Below are 23863 nucleotides of genomic sequence, written 5' to 3' on the forward strand. Positions count from 1 at the left end.
CCTCATTTTTAATATCAACACACAGAAACAAAACTAGTAAGTGAGATGGGGTCCCCACAGCCAAGGCTCTCAAGTCACGTGATTTATTACACACTGATATATATGTTCAATTGCCCCGGAACAAAAACAAAGAAAAAAAAAAAGGTTTCTCCTCAGGGAAAAAAGAAAATGTTTATACAAGAAAAACATTGATATGAATTAGAATAAAATATCTAACAAAAGAAAAGATTTTAGATATTAGATTATATTTTGAAAAATCATACGTAGCTGTTAGAATCACTTTTGGTTAAAGTACAGTGAACAGTGAACAAGATATATGCAAATAATTCCATGTTATTTTCACTTTTCATAAAATATGGCAATCAAAATAATAGTGGTAAACTGATAGGAGGAAAAGTGGGAGTTGGGAAGCTGAGGAAAGGCATTTTTTGCTTTCACTGAATTATATACCTCTTTATCTTCTAAGTTAATGGCAGGGCACTTATAAGCTTTCATGCCCTTATTCATTTTTTTCAGGTTGCAAACAATTCCCTCATGCTAAGCAGCTTCATATGTCCTAGTGGATAATCTTGCTTGGTTTGATCCTCACATGTGTTCAGTATGAGTGTAGCTTCCAGTCTGCAATAGCTCAGATCTTCTCCATTCTTCAGTCTCTGCCAAACTCCTATCCTGTAGAATCCGATGCAACCGTTCATCTTACAGTGAACATTCCATCAAGCTGAATAACAGATAGATTCTGCAAAGATAGGTTTGTTTTGGGAGTAGGCATTGCAATGTGAAATATGGTGTTATAGTTAACTATGAATGTGTAATCAAATCAAAGTCAAACCACAATGAGAGTGCTCACAAAATTTTTAACCCAGGAGTACAGACCAAACAAAATATTAAACCAGGAACACACAGAAAACAAAAGTGAGTTCACCAGAGAAAACATGCCTAACACAGAACCTAAGTTCTGCAAAAACAAGAAGAGTAAACTCACCAGAAAGATGAAATGTCTTTGTACCAGAAAGAACTTGCCAGAAAAGAAAAAAAAAAAAAAAAAGTATTTTATAGTCCCAAGAGAGTTGCAAGGCCCTTTATTTAAGGCACTCTTATAACCAAACTAGATCTCAAATAAAGTCAAAAGGACTAATCAAAAGGAGGAAGTTTGAGAGGCGATTCACCAGGGAAGAAAAGGTGACTCACAGAAGTGGAAAGTGCAACAGGCTCAGCAGCCACAGCGTTTGACTCCAGGGACTGCCAGCACATCCGTGGTAAGCTTACTTCAATCCCACTTCTTGACACCACATTATGTCAAACTGAATAAAAGACACAGAGAGATTCTCCAAAGGTAGTAAGTTTATTAGGAAGTAGGCTGTATTAGTCTGTTGCCATTGCTTATAGCAGAATAACTGAAACTGGGCAATTAATGAAGAATAAAAATTTATTTCTTACAGTTTTGGAGGATGGGATGTCCAAGGTCCTGGGAACACATCTGGTGAGGACCTTCTTCTGGGTGGTGACTCTCTGCAGCAACTCAGAATATTGCATGGCAAGAAAATGGGACAAGCAAGAGAGAGAGCGAACCTTCTCATTCACTCTCCTTATAAGGCCATCAGAACCACACCAATGACCATCCATTAAACCATCAACCCATTACTCCACAAATAAATCAATGCGTTCATGAGGGCACAGTCCTTATGATCCAATGACCTCTTAACAGCCCCACATTTTAAACACCGTAATTGGATTTCCAATCCTCTTAACACTGCTACAGTAGGGGATAATTTTCTAACACATGGACTTTTGGAAGACACATTTAACCCATAGCATAGACACTGCAATGTGCAATACAGTGTCATAGTCAGCTATAGGCATATTTAGAAAAGTAAAGAAAGACAAGGGTTTTTACAGGAAAATTGAGAAGGATTACATAAGTTGTTTTGAGTCAATTATCCTTGGCTCCAAGGATCAATAATGAGGGATCAATAACTGAGGGGATCAATCCCAGGTTGGACAGGAAGTTCCTGGGCAAATGTCCTCACAGAAGATTTTTTGCATACAATTGTGGTGGCCTTTATATAAGGTTGTGATTTTTGTAGTCTTTTATGATAGTTCTTGTTACCAGGTAAATATGTGTGAGAACCATTCCTTCATGGCCTTCTGTGGCTTCATTTTATCAGGGTTTGACCCAAGTGACTCTGTTTTGAATCTGACAACTTTTACAACTCCCTGCAACATGGTCCATACTGGTTACTTCATGTAGCTTCATTTCTGGAATATATTATAGCTAGAGTCACCAGATAACATACAGGAATACCCCGTTAAATTTGAGTTTAAGATGAACAAAGAATAATTTTATATGATAATATGCCTCAAATATTGTATGGGACATACCTATGCTAAAAAGCTGTATTTTTTACCTGCATTTCAATTTTACCTAAGCACCCTGCACTTTTGTTTGCTAAATCTGACAACCCTTGATAGTGTAATGTCTCTGTAGCTCCACCTCCCAAACTACATGCCAGAGAATATGCATTTTTATGACAGGAGTTCAAGGTCTGTAGTTTAAAGAAAACTGCAGTGAAACTTAAATGCTATTATCTTCCTTAGTTCTTTTACTTTGTACTGTTCCAATCATAAAACAAACCCTAATGTGGTCACCAAACAACACAGTAAGAAAAATTTAATAACAATCATCACATTTAGTGTTCAGTACTATTTATGTGAATTAAGAAAACACAAAATATTGTGACATATTTTGTGGAAACATATATCATGGACAAGGGCATGCTGTAAACACATCAGAGTGGATGCCTGTGCAGGAGAAGGGAATGAAAAAAAGATTGGGATTGGAGAGAAAAAAATGAGATAAAACAATAGTAGTGACACACATAAACCAGTGATGTTTTTGTGCTATGAACTGTGGACAGCAATTAAATCAAGTCTCTGTACATGAATCCACACAAGAAAGGAAGAAAAGGGGGAAAAAATTTCCTTGAAAGAAAGACAGGATTCAAATATCCAATGAATGAAGAATTTGAAGATGTCCTGAGAAATGTCTGTGGACCCTCAGCAATGCTGGTTTGAGAAACACTGACACAGTACTCAAGAAGTTTGTAACATGTCAACTGGGCTTCACAATCTGGACCTGCCACACAGTGGCCAGACAACCCGGGACAAATCTCTGAGCCTGAGTTTCCATATCGTGAGAAGGGAAATGAAGATATTCACTTCTCAAGATAATTGTGGGAGTTAAATAAGGTAACGTATAAAAATCTCCTGACATGGGACCTAACAAATAATCTCTGGGTAATAAATGGTTTACTATAATTTTTATGGAACTCTGTGTCATTTTTTTCCTATCAATAACTTAACTTTATTTTTATTTGTTTTTAATTTTTTAATTTTTTTATTTTAATTTATCAATATACAATATAGCTGATTTTCATTTCCCTTTACCAATTCCTTTTTCTCCCCTCCCTCTCCCTGTTCCCCCCAATAAACATCATACCTGTTCACTTGTCTTAACAAGTTCAAGGAATTGTTGTGATTGCTGTGTCTTCTTCGCACCCACCCATTTATTTTTTGTGTATTTATTTATTTAGTCATTAGCTCCCACAAATAAGTGAGAACATGTGGTATTTCTCTTTCTGTGCCTGACTTATTTCGCTTAATATAATTTTCTCTAAGACCATCGATATTGCTGCAAATGGTAGTATTTCATTCTTTTTTATAGCAGAGTAGTATTCTGCTGTGTAGATATATCACATTTTCCGTATCCACTCATCTGATGATGGACATTGGGGCTGGTTCCAACTCTTGGCTACAGTAAAGAGTGTTGCAATAAACATTGGAGTACAGGTATCCCTATGACATGATGATTTCCATGCCTCTGGGTATATACCCAGCAGTGGGACAGCTGGGTTGTATGGTAGATCTATCTGCAATTGTTTGAGGAACCTCCATACCATTTTCCATAGAGTCTGCACCATTTTGCAGTCCCACCAAGAATGTATGAGAGTTCCTTTTTATCTGCAACCTTGTCAGCATTTATCATTCTCAGTCTTTTGGATATTAGTCATCCTAACTGGAGTGAGATGGTATCTCGAAGTGGTTTTGATTTGCATTTCCTGAATGCTGAGTGATTTTGAGAATTTTTTCTTGTGTATGAGAAATGCTTATTTGTCTCTTTTGCCCACTTTTTAATTGGGTTACTTGTTTTTTTGCTGTAAAGTTGTTTGAGTCCCTTGTATATTCTGGATATTAATCCTTTGTTAGACGTATATTTTGCAAATATTTTCTCCCACTCTGTTGGTTGTGTATTCACTGTGTTAATTGTTTCTTTTGCTTTTTAGTTTGATATAATCCCATTTGTTTATTTTTCCTTTGGTTACCTGTGCTTTTGGAGTCATATTCATGAAGTCTGTACCAAATTCTATTTCCTGGAGTGTTTCCCCTATGTTTTCTTTAAGGAGTTTTGTTGTTTCAGGACATATATTTAGTTCTTTAATCCATTTTGAGTTGATTTTGGTATATAGTGAGAGGTACGGGTCTAGTTTCATTCTCCTACATATGAATATCCAGTTTTCCCAGCACCATTTTCTAAAGAGGCAGTCTCTTCCCTGGTGTGTAGACTTAGTTTATTTACATTTATAATTTGTCTTTCAAAATAGAATCTAAACTTTATGAATAAATCAAATGTGTTTTAATTTTTTCTGCTTCTCCCTATTCCCCAGCTCTCAATAAACACTTGAAGGCATGTTTAATTGTAACTGGGTTAAAAAAAACAAATTTAGATGAGAAACACAAAGGATAATGAAATAAATAAATAAATAAATAAATAAATAAATAGTCTCAAAGACATAGTGTCACAGGATTTTGAGTTTAGAAAAAGAAACCCTGACTGGGATATGGGTGACAAACTCAGAAATTTGCAGCGGCCACTTTCCTTAAAATTAGCCACTTTGGGTCTATCTTTTATTTTTTACTTTGATAATAATATGAATTTAAAGAATATTTGTGATTTTTTGTCTGTGAAAAACAAGGATCCAAGCATAAAATATATAGAAACTAACTTTGGAGCTGGTTTCAGGGAGGCTAAAGGGAATCGGGGCGTGGGGGATGTGTGGCAACTTGGAGGGCGTATCAGTAGCACATGTCTTGTTGAAAAGGAGAGGCTGGAATGCAGCTCTAGACAGTGGCTCTCAAGCAGGAAGGCAGAGCTAGTGTTGTCAGAGAGTCCTATTTTTTAAAAATGATAGGAATATGTAGATTGTGTGAAATCACCCAATTTAAAGATATTGACTAGAAAATTTCCACAGTAGTATGTGAGTAAACCAAAAAGAGTAACACATCTGCAGGACAGATTTGGCATACCAGGCTGATGGGTTGGGTAATTTTTCTTCAAGTCACAGAGGAACCATCATCTTGCCTAGTACCTTTGTCTCTAATTTGAAAACTTGAGACTCAGAGAGAGGAAACTGCTTCCCATGGCTAATTGTGAACAATTGTCCAGGGTAGAAGAGAAGCCCATATCCTTCATTCTAGGGCTCAGAACAAAAAGAAGACAGTGGCCTAGCTGTACCTGAGCTAGACCTCGGAGAGAAGGAAGCCCAGACCACACACTCACGACAGTAATCTCCAAGTTAGAATGTGGAAGATCTTACTTGTTTTTTGTTTTTCATTTTTAACTAAAATACAAATCGTTCTTCTTTTATAAATAACATATAAGTTTCCAGATTGCTTTAGATCTTTGGGTGTTCCTAGCCAGATGTAATGTGTTTTGGTTTTCCAATCCGTAAATTGGAGAGGACGTTATAGATTCACAATTGTGGTGTGAGGACTAAACATATCACCTGTAATTTCAATCCTACCTCTGACTTTCCCTAAGAAAGAATTTTATGTTACTCATAAAAATAAATCCTCATAATAAGCATTTATTAAAAAAGGGAAAAGTAGATGATTCATTTCCCTCTAATAGCACAAGCTAATAATTAAGTCATCTTTTAAACTATTTTCTTTTAAGAAAGACATCATGCCAATTAAAAAGTCATAACTCAATTCTATCTTCTTACAATAACTAGCTTATATTGTTCATAAATTGCCTTAAATGCTAATGTTTGCAACATGAGTGATTTCAGGGAAAGAATAATAGAACCTATGTGCCTTTCTCTCTCTCTTTATTAAACAGTCATCACAGAAACATATACCATTTAAAAAGTAGCCTCAAAAAATATCTTTCTTGTAGCTTTGGATGGTTTAAAATTTGTCTTCAATAGCTTGTTCCGCTTTCGTATTTTTAGCTACAGATAAAAATAGATGCTCTCAATTGTATGGCAAATGGTTTTGAGGACCCGGGGTTCAGTCATGTTGCTATTTTCAGCATTTTCTCCTAGCGTTATGGAATTTTTTCTTTGTATTCCCATTACAAAAAAAAAAAAATGCTTTTAGGCCACTTCTGAGCCATTATGCCTTGATTATTTCAATGATTACACATGTATGCTGTAAGCGTGTTTCTATGGCTCACCCTTGTGTGTGAGTATTTAATTATATGAAACACTTTGTAACTAAGAGACAAGGTTAATTTTGGTAAAGTGTGTAAATTTCCCTCCAGTTCCTGTCTAATGGAATTTGTACATATTTATGACAAAATATTTCTTAAAAATCTCCTTTTGAGTACTTTCAGGTAGTAGAATCCAAATTTGACTAAGACACAGAACTTGTTCTGAGAGTCTTAGAGTCTCCAAGGGAGGAAACCACATATGCAGAAGTAAGCATTTTCCAAGGTAGATACTGGTAAGGATGATGGTGGAGATGGAGATTTGATGTCCAGAATGGCAGGAGTGGGAACCTCTATTTCTCTACAATGACAGAGGGAAAGTTATTCCTGGGGGAGGACACACAAATGGACAAAGTCACTTCCTTAGAGAGATGGCATATTTAGCCTTAGGAAGGGAGGATATATTCATATATGTCCAACACAAGTGCAACTTTTACAGATGAAAACAGGTGACCTTTGTTGATCTTTACCTCTGTAACGAAGGCAAATATATAACTGAGTGGATGCAAAGACAACATCCAACCCTTCCTTTGGACTAGGTTTTACCCCTTTATCTTATTTACTCAGGAAATAGTAAATATTTTGTGATGATGGATGTAATAGATTCCTAGGGCTAATGTAACAAAGTACCACAAACTGCATGGCTTAAAATAACAGAAATTATTCTCTCACAGATCTGGAAGCTAGAAATCTAAAATTAATGTGTCAGCTGGGTTGGTTCCTATTGGAGGCTCTGAGAGAGAATTTGTTCCCTGCCTCTCTTCTAGCTCCTGGTGGTTGCCTGCAATATTGGTGTCCCTTGGCTTATAGATACATCAGTCCAGTCACTGCCTCAGTCTTCACATTACATTCTTCCTGTGTCTCTGTTTCTGTTTTCTTGTATCATAAGGACATCAGGTATCTTGGATTAGTGGCCAATCCTACTCCAGTAGGAATTCATCATCCTCATTACATCTGCAGAGACCCTATTTCTAAATAAGGTCACATTTCACAGGTTTGGGATTTAGAACTTCAACATATCTCTTTGGGTGATACAATTCACCCCATAAAAATGGTATTTCAGATAAAGCATATTTTACACGGGCTCAAGTCTATGTTAGTATCCTGAAGAATTCCATAGGCAATCATATAAAAATTAACAGGTCTCCAAAACACAGTGCGAAGTAGAAAATAATGTGATAGATAGATAGATAGATAGATAGATAGATAGATAGATACACACACACAAATATATATACACACACATATATATACATATATATACACACACATATATATGTATATATGTATATGTATATATACATATATATATATATATATAATGTGAGTAAGAGCACAATACAATTCATGTAGATGAAATCTATGCTCACCAACTAATCACTACATATCTTCCAAAAATAAATTTGATTTTAAGCACAAATATCAAATATGTTAGAGTAGTACCTATAGGGAGAAAAAAGTGAATTATGAGTAAATATAGGGATGATATGGGTGGTTGAAAACAATGGCTCCAGATTTTTTGAAATTCTTCCCATCAGGATGTATAGTCTATATTGCTTTCCCTTGAATTTGAGCAGTTTTTTGGCAGCTTCAACCATTAAAGTATGGCAGAAGTGATACTATACATCTTCAAAACCCTAGGCAATGAAGTGTCATTCTGAATCCACATGGCTGTCTTGGGACAATTGCTCAGAGCAAAGCCAACTGCAGTATAAGAAAAGGCTATGGGTAAGTACACAGTCAACAGCCCCAGCTAAGCTTCAAGTCAGCAGCTGGCTGGCATAACTGCCAGCCAAGTGAATGTGCCATCTTAGACCTCCATCCCAGGTAAGGCTTCAAGTGACTGCAGCCCCAGCTGATTGCTGATTCTAATTGCATAAGACCTTGCACAAAATCTGCCCCACTGAGCCCTTCCTGAATCACTGACTTACAAAATCAAAAGTAAAATCATGGTTGCTTTAAGTTGCTAAGTATTGGGATCATTAGTTACACTGCAATTCTTAACTAGAACATAAACAAAGCTTTTTTGTTTTGTTTTTGTTTTGTAATGTTCTGTTGGTAGCTACTTACTGCACTGTGTTCTCATGGGAACTTAAACTTCAAATGTTTCAAATTTGTAAAAATAATGACTAAGTCTTTATTAAATGCCCTTTCCATTTTTTGCTAATTGAGTGAGTAGATTTCTTATAAAATCTAAAATTAGCACCAATGGAGACTGTTTCTGGCTCATTGGTCTCCCCGAGACGTACTTTGTGCTAAAAAAGTGTCATCGGGAAATCCGCTTATAATATATTTTTTTTCAGAGTAAATATGAGGGAAAGCTTTACCTTTTATTTAGGCATATTTGGGCTTTACCTTTTATTTAGTCACATCCTCTCACACTAAAGGGTCACATGCCTGTGTGCCTCTACAGTGCAACTGAGAAACCCAGACTAGGTAAACTCACCTTTGTTATGTGTCAAGTTTACGTCCCACAAGTCCATAGATTGATGAAAGTATCACTCACACAAGGCAGGGGACCAAAGTTTATGCTAAAGAGAACCTGAGTGTCAGTAGATCTATCTGCAGTTTCAATGAATGGCCACTGACGTCTCAGTGTCAATTGGCCTATGTAAAAGGCACTATGAAATTCCCATAACAACATGACTAATTTATTGTGATAAGTGTCATGTTGCCAGAAGAAAAAGTTGTGCATAAATATACACAACAGACATAGAGGTAACCTGTAACTCATGGAGATTGGTGGAGTTCAGCTAATATTTTAATTTTCCCCTGAAATGCATGGATGCCCATAGCATTTGTCTAACTCACTTTTGAGCCACAATAAGGAGAGTGTTTCATTTTAGTTCCATCCATTCATTTCTTTCCATCTTCCCTCCCTTCTCCATCTGGTGACTGAATAATTGCTACACATGTTATAATGATGCATGCACTGTTTGGCTTATAGGGTCAAAATGGCAGAGATAAAGATTTGTTTTGACAAAGGTCGATGAAAGATGTTATGCTTAAATTTTTGGCTGAAATGAAACAGAGGTCACTGTTGGTTCATTCTCCTCTCCCTACACCCTCTAAATCATCGTTAAAGTCAATTCTATAAGAAGCAAAGCAAGACATCTGACTTTTGTCACACTGCTTCTGGATATATTCTTAAGTGATGTAGGCATCTTGCATACTTGTTTCCTAGACAAACTTTTCTCAAAACTTATGAAGCCAGATACAGTATGGGAGCTTTGCATGGAAAAATCCAACAGGTAGACAGACAGGAAAGAGTGCCAGGGATCATGGATGGTGAAAAAGCAGATTTTCCTCTTGCTAAGAAAAAGCAACATCTTCTCACTTCTTACAACTATTAATTCAGCATGAAAGAAGAAACAGTTACCTGCTCTGCCATCACATTGAAATGTCCTTACAGAGTAAAATGGACTTCCCTTTCATTTACTCCATGGGTCAGAGCCAAAAGCTGCATTAGCCATATGTTGGCTTTTTTAATGGCAGAGCTGTCATAGAGGAAAGTGGACTCGAGAGAACAACATGTCAAGTTTTGTAGGAAATTCCAATTAGAATAATTTTGTTTGTTTGTTGTTTTGTTTTGAAGAGCTTCTGATGTATGTGGGCACAGACAGATCCACAGTTGGAAACAGGAGCAAAGCAGAAAGGTGAAACTGAAATGTTCTTGTTGATTCAAGTGTAGGCATGATGGCTGGCTGAGTGAGGCTCACATGCCATCAATCTTGAAGGTTTCTCACACCATCATGTCTTGCCACAGAAGACACCTCTATTTCTTCTGCTCTTTTCATGGGACCATTTTTTCCCCTGTGGAGATACATAAAACTTAATATATAATATTTAATTCAATTTCAACACCTATTGTTTGATTGATCAAATATCCATTTTTTTCATGTCTCACTAGACAATATAGAAGAGATATGCTAGAATATATTTTTCATGGTTATTTATTGGGACAACATTAAGATATTATTGTATCAGTGTTGTAATTTAAAATGTTTAAATAATTCTGTCTTCTATAATTAGAGAAAAATTCAACTCAAAGACACAAATAGGCATTTTTCTTCCCAAATGCTAGAATTCAAGCCTCTATTTTAGACAAAATTAGTTTGAAAGTAATGGGCAGCCATTCAACTAAAAGTGAAAGCAGTCAGATAACCAGAACTGTAGATAAGCTTCTGATTGATTTTGAGCCAGCCTTGTTTCCATAACTGGTGTGCTCAATTTGATATGTATTATATTTGAAAATGATAGACAAATTCCAAATATATAAATGCTTGAAGCAATTCTCAAATAAAATCCAGACTTTTGAAAAAGAAAGTAAAAACAGTGTCTTAGCTGGTTATTCCTAGCAGTGATCATAGACTTCATACTTTAATGTTGGTTAATGAATGGCACACAGACTTCAAGATATGTGAAGAAACCAAGTGCAGTGATAGAAACACTGTTGTGCATATGAGAAGGCATCAAGGTGGATGGTACCTGGAGCAATAGGTGTTAAGCCCAGGTACACGACTAACTCACTTTTGACCTCAAATAACATCCTTGCATCCATATGAGTTTCAGTTAAACTTTTACAGATGTGGAAGTAAATCCTGTCCCGTGCAAAGCCCTGGCTTCCTGTTGCTGTCATTATGCTCATGGAAAGTGATGAACAGGTGGATCTATAGTTAAGGTTTGAACTGAGCTGTGACTCAGGCAATCTTTTTCTATCTCTGTTCCTCTTGCTATACCAAATATCGGAGTTCATTTACCTTTCCATTGTTTTGTCTTTCTATTGGCCAGTTAAGAAAGCATTGATTTGAGTACTGGTTATATGCAATGGGACAGTGAAAATGTGCTCCATAATTCAGTGGTAATGGCAGCAGATTTTTATTATGGAGGCCTCCCCAGTAAGGGCCTCTGGCAGATCCTGGCTTCATGGAGATCATAGACTAGTGAAGTAAGAAAGACATATTTACCCATTTGTTCATCCATCCAATAGCATTAACTGAGCACTGATTGTGTTTAATGCAATGTTGGAATTATGTCCTGATGGCAGCAAATTTTCACTATGGAGGCTACTCTAATGCAAAAAACAGTGTCTGGATTACAGACATTTTTTCATCCATTTATTTGTATAGCAATCATTGATTAAGTACCTATTGTTTACAACAAGACAGTGGAAAGATTTCTTACAAATTACAGGTGGTGATAGCAGCAGATTTTCATTATGAAGGTCACAGAAAGGGAGATAACAGATCCTGGCTTCATGGAGATTAGAGATAAGATGAAGATAGACACATCCATTCATTTGTTCATACTCAAGAATTGATTGAGCACCTATTGTACCTCTGGTATTATATGAGGCATGGGAGATACAGATAAAAATTACTTGTATAAAGGAAACTTAAATTATTGTGGAAAAGGAAGATAAGCAGAGATGGCTCCCACAGAGGCAAAAAGAATCATGGTAGATGTCGGCATGAGTTTTTCTGAGAGCACAGAGTAAGGCAAGTCCTTACTCAGCTGGGAAAGACTGGAGAGCTACTTGGAGAGCATCATGGGGTTTCCCAGAAGAAATGAGGACCAAACTGATTATCAGAAAATTAGCCAGGCTTAGCCTGATAAAAGATTTTGAAAAGGGTGCTGCAAGAAAGGGATCAGCATGTAAAAGGACTCAGAGGAAGGAGGACACTATGTATTTAGGAGACTGCACGTGGACTTCATGTAGTGAGAGAGCTGGACAGAAGGACACAACGATGAGATGTCTGGATGCATATGTAGGTAGCAGTGAGATGAAACACACCTTTGAGGCCATGCTAAGAAATGGGGAGCAAATAAAGGGTTTGGGCAGGGAAAAGAATAAGCAGAAGGGGTCTTACAAAGTTCTTTCTAGCTACAGTCCAGAAAATGCATTAAATAAGAAGAAGGGTTAATACTGGTAAATCTGATGAAGGTAGATCTCAGTGGGCAGAAGAGACCCAGACTTTGGCCATTTGGAGGTACTCCCATATTTAAAAAAAAAAAAAAGAAAAAGAAAAAACGAAAGAAAGAAAAAAGGCAAATGTTAGCACAGGTCAAAAGATTTGGGAGAATAATTGAAATTTTTATATTTTAAAAATGATTACTTTTAGTCTTTCTCCCAATATCCCTCTCTATGAAATAAAAATGATTTAGCTAAGCTTGTCACACAGTATTTGCAGAATTTATAAACTCTGAGTCCACAGTGCATCATGGATCAGGAATTTAAAGTTTCTTGGCAATCATTTTCTTAACTCTGTTCCATTAGTGTTTCTGTGCATATATTGCCTCATTACGGGGGAAAAGGTCTGGGGACTACCAAGCTAAATAGCAAACCTGTCCCATCCCTCCTTCTTACATAACTGCCTCAATTAGGATGTGAGGATGCAAAAACAAGGTCATGAGGGCTTCCTGTCACCGACCAGCTGGTTCCATTCTCACTGTCTCTGCCTTCTGAAAGTTCTGCCAGATGCCAGGCAAGAACCATCTCCTCCTTCAAGTTATGAGAGCCTATTAAATGCCAGGCAATGTATTATGCATTTTAAATAATTATCTCATTTAATCTTTTCGAGACTCTTAATGACGTATTATTATTCTCACATAGTATTTTAATGATAAAGGAAGCAAATTCCCAAAGGACTAAATCTACTTAATGACTGTAGATATGTTGGATAACTGCTCAGATTCAGGATTCAGACAGAACTGGATAGACTCCCATCTCTTCCAGCTGCTGATCTTGTGTATCATAATTTACTGAAACTCTTTGTGCCTCCATTTTCTCATCTGCAAAATAGAGGTGATAAGGAGATGATGTACGTAATGTGTTCTGTACACTGCCTGGAACAATATAGGTTGTTGCTTATGATCAGTGGTGGGGGATACACGAAGAGAGCAGGAATGAAAAGTTTTAAGTATCAGAAGAAACAGATTTGGCTGAGCAGACCTTGGATGGTGTAGTGAAATTATCTGACAGATTTGAGGCCATGGATACAGCTTGTACAGTTGGGGGGTTGATTACATATAGGATGTTAGTTTCCTGTAGCTGCCGCAATAAATTATGACAATCCTGGTGTATTAAAACAACAGAAGTGTATTATCTGACAGTTCTGAAGGCCAGAATCTGAAATCAGTATTGCAGGTCCCAAATGAAGGTGTTGCCAGGACTGTTCTTCCTCCAGAACCTTGGAGTGTATGTGTGTGGGGGGGGCTGGGTGGGGAGGATTTGTTTCTTGCTTCTTCCAGCTTCTGTTGGCGGCTGGCATTCTTGACTTGCAGCTGCATAACCCTAATCTAATCTAATCTAATCTAATCTAATCTCTGCTTTCATGGTCACATTCTCTTCTCTTGTCTATGCCAAATCTCTCTCCTCCCCTCTCTTATAAGGACACCTACAAGGACACTGTGATTTCATGTAAGGCCCACCCAGAAAATCCAGGATAATCTTACCATCTCAAGGTCCTTAACTTAATCACATCTGAAAAGATCATTTTTTATGCAAGATAATGTTTATAGGTTCCCAGAATTAAGACCTAATATCTCCATGAGACATTATTCAGCCCACTACAGAGCTAGATTAGGCAAATAAGTAAATATATTGAGACAAATGGAAGCCAGGTCTCCGGCTATTAGAGAAACGGGATACAAATATAAAATAGAAGAAACCAATGATAAACTCTGTGGTGCCAAACTGAAATGTGAGATATCAGTGTGAACACACAGTTTTTAATTTAGTTAGAAACATATGTGAATCAATGGGGACATATACATAAGAAATACATATATTTCTTATCCATTGATAGAACTTAGAAACACTGACATTCCAAAAGCAATGGAAATACCTAGCACCCAGTTCATGGTTTCTAAATTGGAACCTCTTTTAAAAGAAACCAGGCTCCCCGTGCATTGGCTGGTTCCAGGGAGGGGCAAGCAATGCAGAATATAACCCTGAGCCGTCTTATTTGTGCCAGAAAGAACGAAAGTGCTAAAAACATAAAAGGGACACAGAAACTAATTTTACAGAGCTCTGTTGGTCAGGGCACCTTGAATATCAAAATTAACAATGACAGTAATGGAGTTTAATCTTTTGAGTAAATAGGAATCCTGGAATAAACAATAAATAAATACATATATAAATGAGAAATAAGAGAAACCTCTTACAGTGGAATACCAACAGATAAATGTAGAAAGATTCCTGATGGAATTGAAAAAAATAACCATTTAGCAACCACATTGTAATAATTGATTAAGACAAGAATCATCAGTGGTGCTAAAATTAAAATGTGAATGTTTGATGAGAAACAGAATATTCACATAATTTTACATTATCTCCCTATAGAATACTTTATTAATTATTTATTAATTAATGAGTACACAATAGTTCTGTAATTGACTGCATAGTGTAGAAACCTCACAGACACCATTTTATGAAAGGGACAAAAATTAGCATGAGAGTAATGAGACCCTTGATAAAAGTTATCATTTGCCAGGAGGGGATGAGCTGGTACAATTTTTCATGGTATATACTGAACAGAGAAGAATTTACATGGCCTCCTATTTCTGCCAGTAATGCAAAACCTGAATCTAATTATAAGAAAACATCAGAAAAACACAAATGGAGGGGTGTTCTACAAAGTAACTGACCTCTGTTCTTAGAAATATCAAGGTCATGAAATATGGATAAAACGAAAGTGCTATTTCCTATTAATGAAAAATAAAGAGACATGGTAACCATGATAATGTGTAACCCTGGGCCAGTAAAGAAAGGAGGAAGAGGGAAGACCTGTTTATCTGTTTGTTTTGTTTTATTGTTGGTGTTGACTATAAAACACATTGGTGGAAATATAGGCAAAAATTTAAAGAGGTCTGTTGATTAAATAAAAATATTGTAAAAATATTGATTTCTTTATTTTCTTCCTTTCTTGAGGTGACTGGAGGGTACAGGAATCAAATGCTGGAACTTGTTTTTACCAGCACCACACTCAAACAGCTGCCAGCCCTCAATTTCTTTATTTTGATGGTCATAGAGTGGCTATTTAAGAGGGTGTGTTTTTCTTAAATGAAAGTAGACATTGGAGCATTTAGGTGTAATGAAGCATCATTTCTGCAATTTACTCCCAAATGATTCAGAGGGAAAAAAAACATATATAGATTACATGTATAAATAGTAAAAATGATAAGGCAAATGTGTAAACTGTTAATATTTAGGTAATTTGGGTAAAGGTTATTTGTGTGTGTTTTATACTATTACAGCTTTTCCAGATGTTTGAAACTATTTCAAAATAATTTAAAAAAAAAATAGTAGCAAGTCCACAGTCACTTCGAAAATCACTGGGATTCCAATCTATGCTTATCTTCCTTCAAAATATGTACCATGCTCACTCCGACGCACTAAAAAGTGGTGGAACCTATTGGATCTCAGCTTTTGATGATTTTATCGTATTTATCCAACCTATATTTAAGGTGCACGTATTGTACATACAGTGCCAATAACAACAATGAATGAAAAGACAATATTTCCACTCTGATAAGCTTCCACCCCAGTTGTAGAGGCAAAATAAGTGAATAGATAGATACATAGATAGTTAAATAAAACATAAAAAGATAAAGAGATAAAAACATGGTAAGAAGATAGAAATGTCATGTGGGATATTAATTTAATTGGAGATTCAGGGAAAGCATTTCATAACAGGTGGTGCCTGAACTGAATCCTAATCTACAATTGAGCACAAACATGGACGAACTTTCTCTTCCAGCAAGAGGCAGCAGCAAGCAAAGCCAAAGGCTTGTTAGAACCAAGGTTGGCTATGCTGTAAGCACACACGCCCCAGGGGCTGGAGTGGAGGGAGTTTGAAGGAAAGTGGACAGAGCTGAGGCAGAGCAGGCAGGTACAGGGCAGGTCATGCTGAGCCTTGTAGGCATTTGGATGTTTTTCTTGTGGGGTTGGGAGCAACTGGAAGACTTTAAGCAGGGGAGCAACATGATTTAAGTTGTTTTTATAAATAATTATTAATGCTTTGTAGAGAATACACGCCATTTCATTTGTTAATTCCTTATCCATCTCTGGGACTCAGTTTGTGTATCACTAAAGTGAAAGGATTAGAGAAACTGGACCCTGGTCTCCCTGACAGAACCAGTATAACAGAACGTTATAATCACCTTGAATCTGAAGGAGTACTCTCCTCTGCGCACTACTCTCTGCTGTGCCCACACTCTTCTGCCCCTTGGAGAATCTTATCTCCCTGGTCAGTTCCACTTCAGGTCCAGCTGAGGAAATCAGTGCAGGCTGCTGTGAGTTCTGCCTGGCTAGTGTTGGGGATAAAGGAAAGGGGTAATGAGTTGCAGCTCAAAATGCAGCTGTCTCTCTGGCCCAGATACAGCTTGTCCCTAGTCATACTGGAGCAGAGTTCCTCCATCATTCACTGAATGGTTAATTGGGAAATTGTAACTGATGCATAAAAAAATAATGTCTTGATAATGTTGTCCAATTATACAAGAAGAAAAACAGCAGGGAAACCCTACAGTCCCAATATAGCTAGATACACTGTCCAAAGAAAGAGGGAAAGAAAAGACTAAGTTTCTTGTGATAAGATTGTTCAGTACAGAAAGAAAGAGAATAACCCTAACCCCCTTAATTAGTGACAAATCCTGCTTTATATGCTGACCAACACTACCAATATTTCTCAAAGAGAAGTCACCACTGACAGATCTTGAACATAAGCAGCACCATTTTAGGCAAGGCCAAGCACAAAATGGCCTCCAACACCTCCCCTCTTCCCTGTACGAGAAGCCTCGTGACTTCTGAGAAATAGAAACTCTTTTTGCTACTACATGGGTGAAATGCTCCTCCCTCACAATGTCCCTCCCTGATTGCTTCAACCAACCCTTGGCACCCTACAGTCTATATAAGCTCTCCCACCCCCACACCTGGTGCTGCCCTCCATTTTGAGCACAGCCTAGCAGATTCTTTTCCTTTAATAAAGCTTGATTGGTACCCAGCATTTCAGCTCACTTTCTTTCATTATGGTGCCAAAACCCAGGAAGGGTCCTGGCCGGGACCTTTGGACAATCCCCTCTCTTGGGTTGATTGGGCCTCTTGGTGGCACTTCCCAGACTTGCTGAACTGGATGCCTCCAGGACTCTCTCCTTTTGCCGTTTCAGACCAATGCATCCAACATCAGCCTCAATTGAAGGTGAGTCAGTGGGTCTGTCCTACTTCTATGGGTTGCCCCAACTATTCTCTACAACTATTGTCCACTCACTACAAAGCCCAGGTGCCTAGCAGAAGGAATCCCTCTTGTGCCCCCCAGCTATTGGAGGACACTCCTCTAGCCAGTAGGTGGCTTTTCTCTTGAAAATAAGGTGCACAGCAAAGAGGACACCCTTTCTTGGCACTCTTCTTCTACCAGGACTGCCCATTTCCTTTCTCACCCTCTACATGGGATCTTCACAATCCAAATCTCCAAGCTCTATGCCTCTGGGCTGTCTCCTGGCCAATTTCCTCCACAATGTATGCCTCTGGGCCCTCTACAGTCTCACAGCCTCCAGGAAGTCATTAAAACCCAAATGCCTCATTTTTTACTGCAATCAGGTTTGGCCTAACTACAAACTAGACAATGGATCCCAATGGCCACAAGATAACAGTCTTGATTTAGGTACTCTTAGAGATTTAGACAACTTTTGTCACCAAAATGGAAAACTCAGAGAGATTCCTTATGTTCAAGCTTTCTTCTATCTCCAGACATGTCCTTCTCTCTGTCAAAACTGTCCTACATCTCAAATTCTCCTAGCTCATGCCTGACCTCCCCATCTGGACTCGGATCAATCTTTTGATCCATCAGACCACTCTGCTCCTTGACCATCTTCTTACACTGAAGATCCTTCACAAGCCCCTCTACCTTTTTCCTCTCTTTCCCACACCTGATCCTCAGCCACACAACCCCTCTCCTTCTACCCCCTTGTCAGGTGACAACCCCACCTCAGCTCCAGCTCTTTTATACCCCCTCTGTGAGGTGGCAGGGACAGGGAAAATTATCCAGATCCATATCCCCTTTTCTCTTTCCAATATCTCCCAAATCCAAAAGTGACTGGTATCTTTCCAGTCCAACCCAAGCACATATCCTAAGGAATTCAGACATCTCACCAAGTCTAATCTCACCTAGCATGATATTTTTATGATTCTCATTACTACTGTGTTCCCCGAGTACAGCAGGTCTGGATAACAGCCCAACAACAGGCAGATGAAGTACATGTTCAAAATAATAGGTGGCCTGTGGGAGCTATTGCTGTCCCTTGCATGGACCCAAATTGGGACTACCAGGCCAGCCACTGGGACCAGGATCTCTGGGATAACATGATCATACACTTGATTTACTGCCTCCAAAAGGCTACTCACAAGTCAGTCAATTATGACAAGCTTAGAGAAATCACACAAAGGTCCACTGAAAATCCCAGTGAATTCCTAACCCACCTCTCTGAGGCTTTACATAAATACACATGTATAAATCCAAACTCCCCTGCAGGCATGGCTCTATTACACTCTCATTTCATTACCCAATCAGTCCCTGATATTCAAAAAATTTTTAAAAACTTGAGGATGGTCCAAATATGTCCCAATGAGACCTCCTCAGTGCAGCTTTCAAGGTTTTTAAGAATAGGGAGGAGGAGGAGGAAAAGGACCTCTACAAAAGAGATGAGGCCAAATACCATCTCTGGCTAACGCTATTGATGGTTCACATACCCCAAAGCCAGCTGCCTCAAGAGGCAAGCTACCAGGGAACTGCTTCAAATGTGGCCAACCAGGCCACTGGGCACAGGCCTATTGTAAGCCCGGGCCTCCCCCCAGGCCCTGTTCTCACTGCAAACAGCTAGATCACTGGGGGCTGACTGTTCCATTCACCAGAGAGGGAGTGGCCCAGTCACAACACAGCCTCTGGCTTCATGGCCATCCTTACTAGAACTTCTTGGATTCACCCAAGAGGAGCACTGATGATGCCCAGGGCCTGAGGCTCCCACAGAGATCACCATGCATGAGCCCAGGGTAACTCCCCTCATAGTAGGTAAGCCGATCTCTTTTGTCATTGATACAGGGGCCACTTACTCTACCTTTCCTGAATATGCAGGACCAGCAACCCCATCCTCTATCACAATAGTAGGGGTCACGGGATCAGAATACCACCCACAGATCACTCAACACCTTTCCTGCACCCTACATCACACCCAATTCACACACAAATTTTAAATAATGCCACAATGCCCAACTCCCTTACTGGGATGGGACATCCTTTCCAAATTCAAAGCTTCTCTTACCCTAAACACTTTAACTCCAGCTACAATACTCCTGTTACAGGCAGCCCCAGACTTGGCCCCTGAGGCTTCCACCTTCCCCTTCCCCTCGGACAAGGTTAATCCCTAGTATGGGACACTTCTTCTCCCTCTATTGCTCTGCACCATTCCCCTATCCTTGTTGACTTGTGGAACCCATTTTTTTCCCTAATGTCCCACAATACCCCATTGCTAACAAATACCTAATAGGCTTAAAACTTGTCATACACAAACTCCTTTCTTCTCATTTCTCACAGCCTACCCACCCGCCTTTCAATACACCCATCCTCCTGGTTATAAAGCCTAATGGCTCATACCATTTAGTTCAAGACCTCAGGGCCATGAATGTGGACATTTTTCCCATAACCCCAATTATTTCTAACGCCTATATTCTTCTATCCACAATCCCAACAACAACCCATTTCTTCTCTGTACTTGATCTCAAAGATGCCTTTTTTTCTATCCCCTTGCACCCTTCCTGTCAAAACCTGTTCGCCTTCACTTGGACTGAACCTGATATGCATCATTCCCAACAACTCACCTGGACAGTACGACCTCAGGGGTTTTGGGATAGCCCCTGCTTCTTTGGCCAGGCCTTATCTCAAGCCTTATCTGAACTTCCTCCAACCTCTAGCACTTTAATACAATATGTGGATGACCTCCTCCTTTGTAGCCCCTCCTATGGTGATTCACAGGCCCACACTGTTGCTCTCCTTAATTTCCTGGCCTCCAGGGGATATCGAGTGTCCCCTGGCAAGGCCCAAATTTCTTCTCCTTTAGTCACCTATTTGGGAGTCCACCTCACCCCCAACACCAGAGAAATAATGGTGGATCACAAGAGTTTAATTTCTGAACTCCCTACTCCTACCACAAACGGTGAAATCCTTTCTTTCTTGGGTCTTGCAGGGTATCTTCGCCTACGGATTTGTAACTTTGGCATGCTAGCAAAACCACTTTATCAGGCAGGCAAAGGGAATCCTGCCATTCCTTTAGATTCCACAAAGACCATTCTTTCTCTCTTCCAGTGATTAAAAGATGCTCTCCTCACACCCCAGTCTATCCCTCCCAAACTTATCTCTTTGTTTTATCCTATGCATCACCGAAACTCAAGGACTGGCAGTCGGGATTTTGGGACAAGAGACAGGGGATATTTTCTCCCTGGTTGTACACCTCTCTAAACAACTAGACACCATAGCCCAGGGATTGGCCCGCTGTTTACAGGCCTTGGCAGCAGCTGCCCTTTTCACACAAAAAAGCTCTAAACTAACATTTAGACAACAAAGTCATTTGTTCCCCCCATCATCTTCAAGACCTTCTCAGCCATAAGACCAAGTCAATTCTGTCCCCTTCCTGCCTATGACTTATTCACCTTACTTTCATTGAGAATTCCCAGTTCTCTGTTAAACCATGCCCTCACTTCAAAATCCAGCCAGTCTCATTCCTATATCAGAATTCCCACAACATAATGGCATAGAGGTTTACTCTCCCCACATGGCCAAATTCCTTAAACAAATCACTCAAAATTGTCCTTTGTGTACTCATTGCTCCAATCAAGGTGGCCTCCAAGTTCTGTCCTTTCCCACCCACCAGGCCAGAGGATACACTCCTTGCCAGGATTGGCAAATTGACTTTACTCACATGCCTCCCCACAAAAGGACACGCTATCTTCTAACATTACTAGATACCTTTTTGGGTTGGATTGAGGCTTTTCCCTGCACTTCATAGGATGCTACAGCAGTAACGCATGCTCTCACCTCAGAAATCATCCCTTGCTTTGGCTTGCCCACCAGCTTCCAGTCTGATAATGGCCCAGCATTCAATGCCCATATTACACAACTCACAGCACAGATGTTACATATCAAATGGGATTTACATATACCATATTGGCCTCAGCCATCAAGAAACATAGAAAAAACCAATCACCACATCAAAACACACCTCACCAAGCTGTCAATGGAACTTCAACTCCCTGGGATCCAACTTCTCCCTCTAGCACTCACTCACCTGCAAGCTGCCCCCTGCAAGCCCACAGGCCTCAGCCCCATTGAGTTTATGTATGGTAGACCCTTCACTCTCATACCTCTCCCTTCCAGCTCATCACCTTTAGGCTACTATCTCCTGACTCTTTCACTCATTAGGGATCTTCTTTCAGAACAGGCCAACCTTCTATTACCTCATCCTTTCCCACCACCTCCTCAGACTTTAAGTTGAGCCCGGGACAACAAGCATATATTAAAACCCAAATCCCAAAGCCCCTCTCACCATGCTGGGAAGGGCCTTATACAGTACTTCTCACCACCCCACATGACAGCGAAAGTACTAGGAAAGGCCCATTGGTAACACTTATCCTTGGTAAAACTAGCACCTGAGACTTTACACAAAAATCTGTTAACACCAAAGCATGAGGGGTCCCTCTGCTCAACCCCCAACCCGACACCTCCTTACACTTCATCCATTTTAGGACCCACAAAATTGAAAATCTCCAGAACCTCCACTCTTGCCCCAATCCCAGAAGAAGGATGATCTTTCCCCGGTGATTATCCTCTCACTCCTGCAGGCCCACTTCACGTCCTTCACACAGGAGCTGCTCCAAGACTGGTCCTGACCCACCATCTCCAGTGTTGAAGACATCCTTAAGTGGGTAACTGAATTAGCCTGGCATGTAAATTTTGCTTGAAGGTATTTTCTAGGCAACCAAAGCTAAGATGGTAGATAGGACTTTCACAATTCAAATCTAACTTACCTCCACCGGGTGCTTCCAACAAGAGGAAAATTATGCCAAAGTGTATATGGCTCCTTTCTTAAAATCTTTTACTTAGGGAGGCTATATGGTGTAATGGTTAGGAACACAGGCTTTGTGATCGTTTCCTATGTCTGCTGTACCCATGGAAAATTCGGTAACTTCTTTGAACTTCAATTTCCACATTAGTTAGATGGGAGAAATAATACCTGTCTGAGCAATCTGGTGGACTAAATGTTGACATTGACAAAATGTTATTCAAATATTTAGTATTTATATTCACGTTTTATGTGAGTTTTCAGTTTAACGAGGCTGCATTTATTTTCTCCATGTAGACATTATCTTTACCTGGTTCACTTAATTTGTTTACATTTTCAATGTGACCCCTCAGGCACTCAATTTGAGACCCTGGAGAATTTACAAATGACCTATTACTGACCCTTTGGTATTTCATATTCTTGAAAATTATGTAAGTCTTATTCCTGATGAAAAATTCACGACATAATAAGACCAAAAGCTTGCAAGGAGCATTAGCTAGCTAACATTCTGGCATCCCTTGGATATTGCAATTCTGAGTGCCCTTTGCCTGCTTACTTGTAGGGAATACCCTGTCAGATCAACAATTATTTTAAAAATTATTGCCTCAAAATGTATTACTCTTCTTAATAACCACCTTCCTTTGTAATAATCCATATACCTGATGAGTAAATCTATTGGCTATCTCCTTATATTTTGAGTCAAATTAAAAACACATATTAATAGTAGGTAATTAACCATTAAAGAGGTAGAGAGCACACCTCTCCACTCCTTAAGGGTGGTCTATGCTTGTAAACTCACTTCAAAGAGTACGGCATAGAAATGGGGGGAAGGGTGAAAAAAGAAAGTCTGTGTGGAGAAATCTAGCATTACCCAGATAAACAAGGTCAATACCAACAATGATAGGTAAGATTGCTAGTATGAGGACTTGGTACATTATGTTGTGAATGACACTTCACCTCTGTGATTTTTATCCCAAAAGCCTGTATTCACCATCTCATATTAAGGAGAACATCAGATAAATGCCAATTGAGGGAATTTCTACAAATTATATGGCCATTACTCTTAAAATTGTAGAGGATCTGGAAAAAAAAAAATCTGAGAAAGTCATAGCCATTTTTGCCTAAGGAGACATGACAACTAAATGCATTGTAGTCTCCTGGACGGGATTCTGGAACAGAAAATGGAGCATTAGGTAAAATCTAAAGAAATTT

This window comes from Cynocephalus volans, chromosome 2 (assembly GCF_027409185.1).
Source record: "Cynocephalus volans isolate mCynVol1 chromosome 2, mCynVol1.pri, whole genome shotgun sequence".
Taxonomy (NCBI): Eukaryota; Metazoa; Chordata; class Mammalia; order Dermoptera; family Cynocephalidae; genus Cynocephalus; species Cynocephalus volans.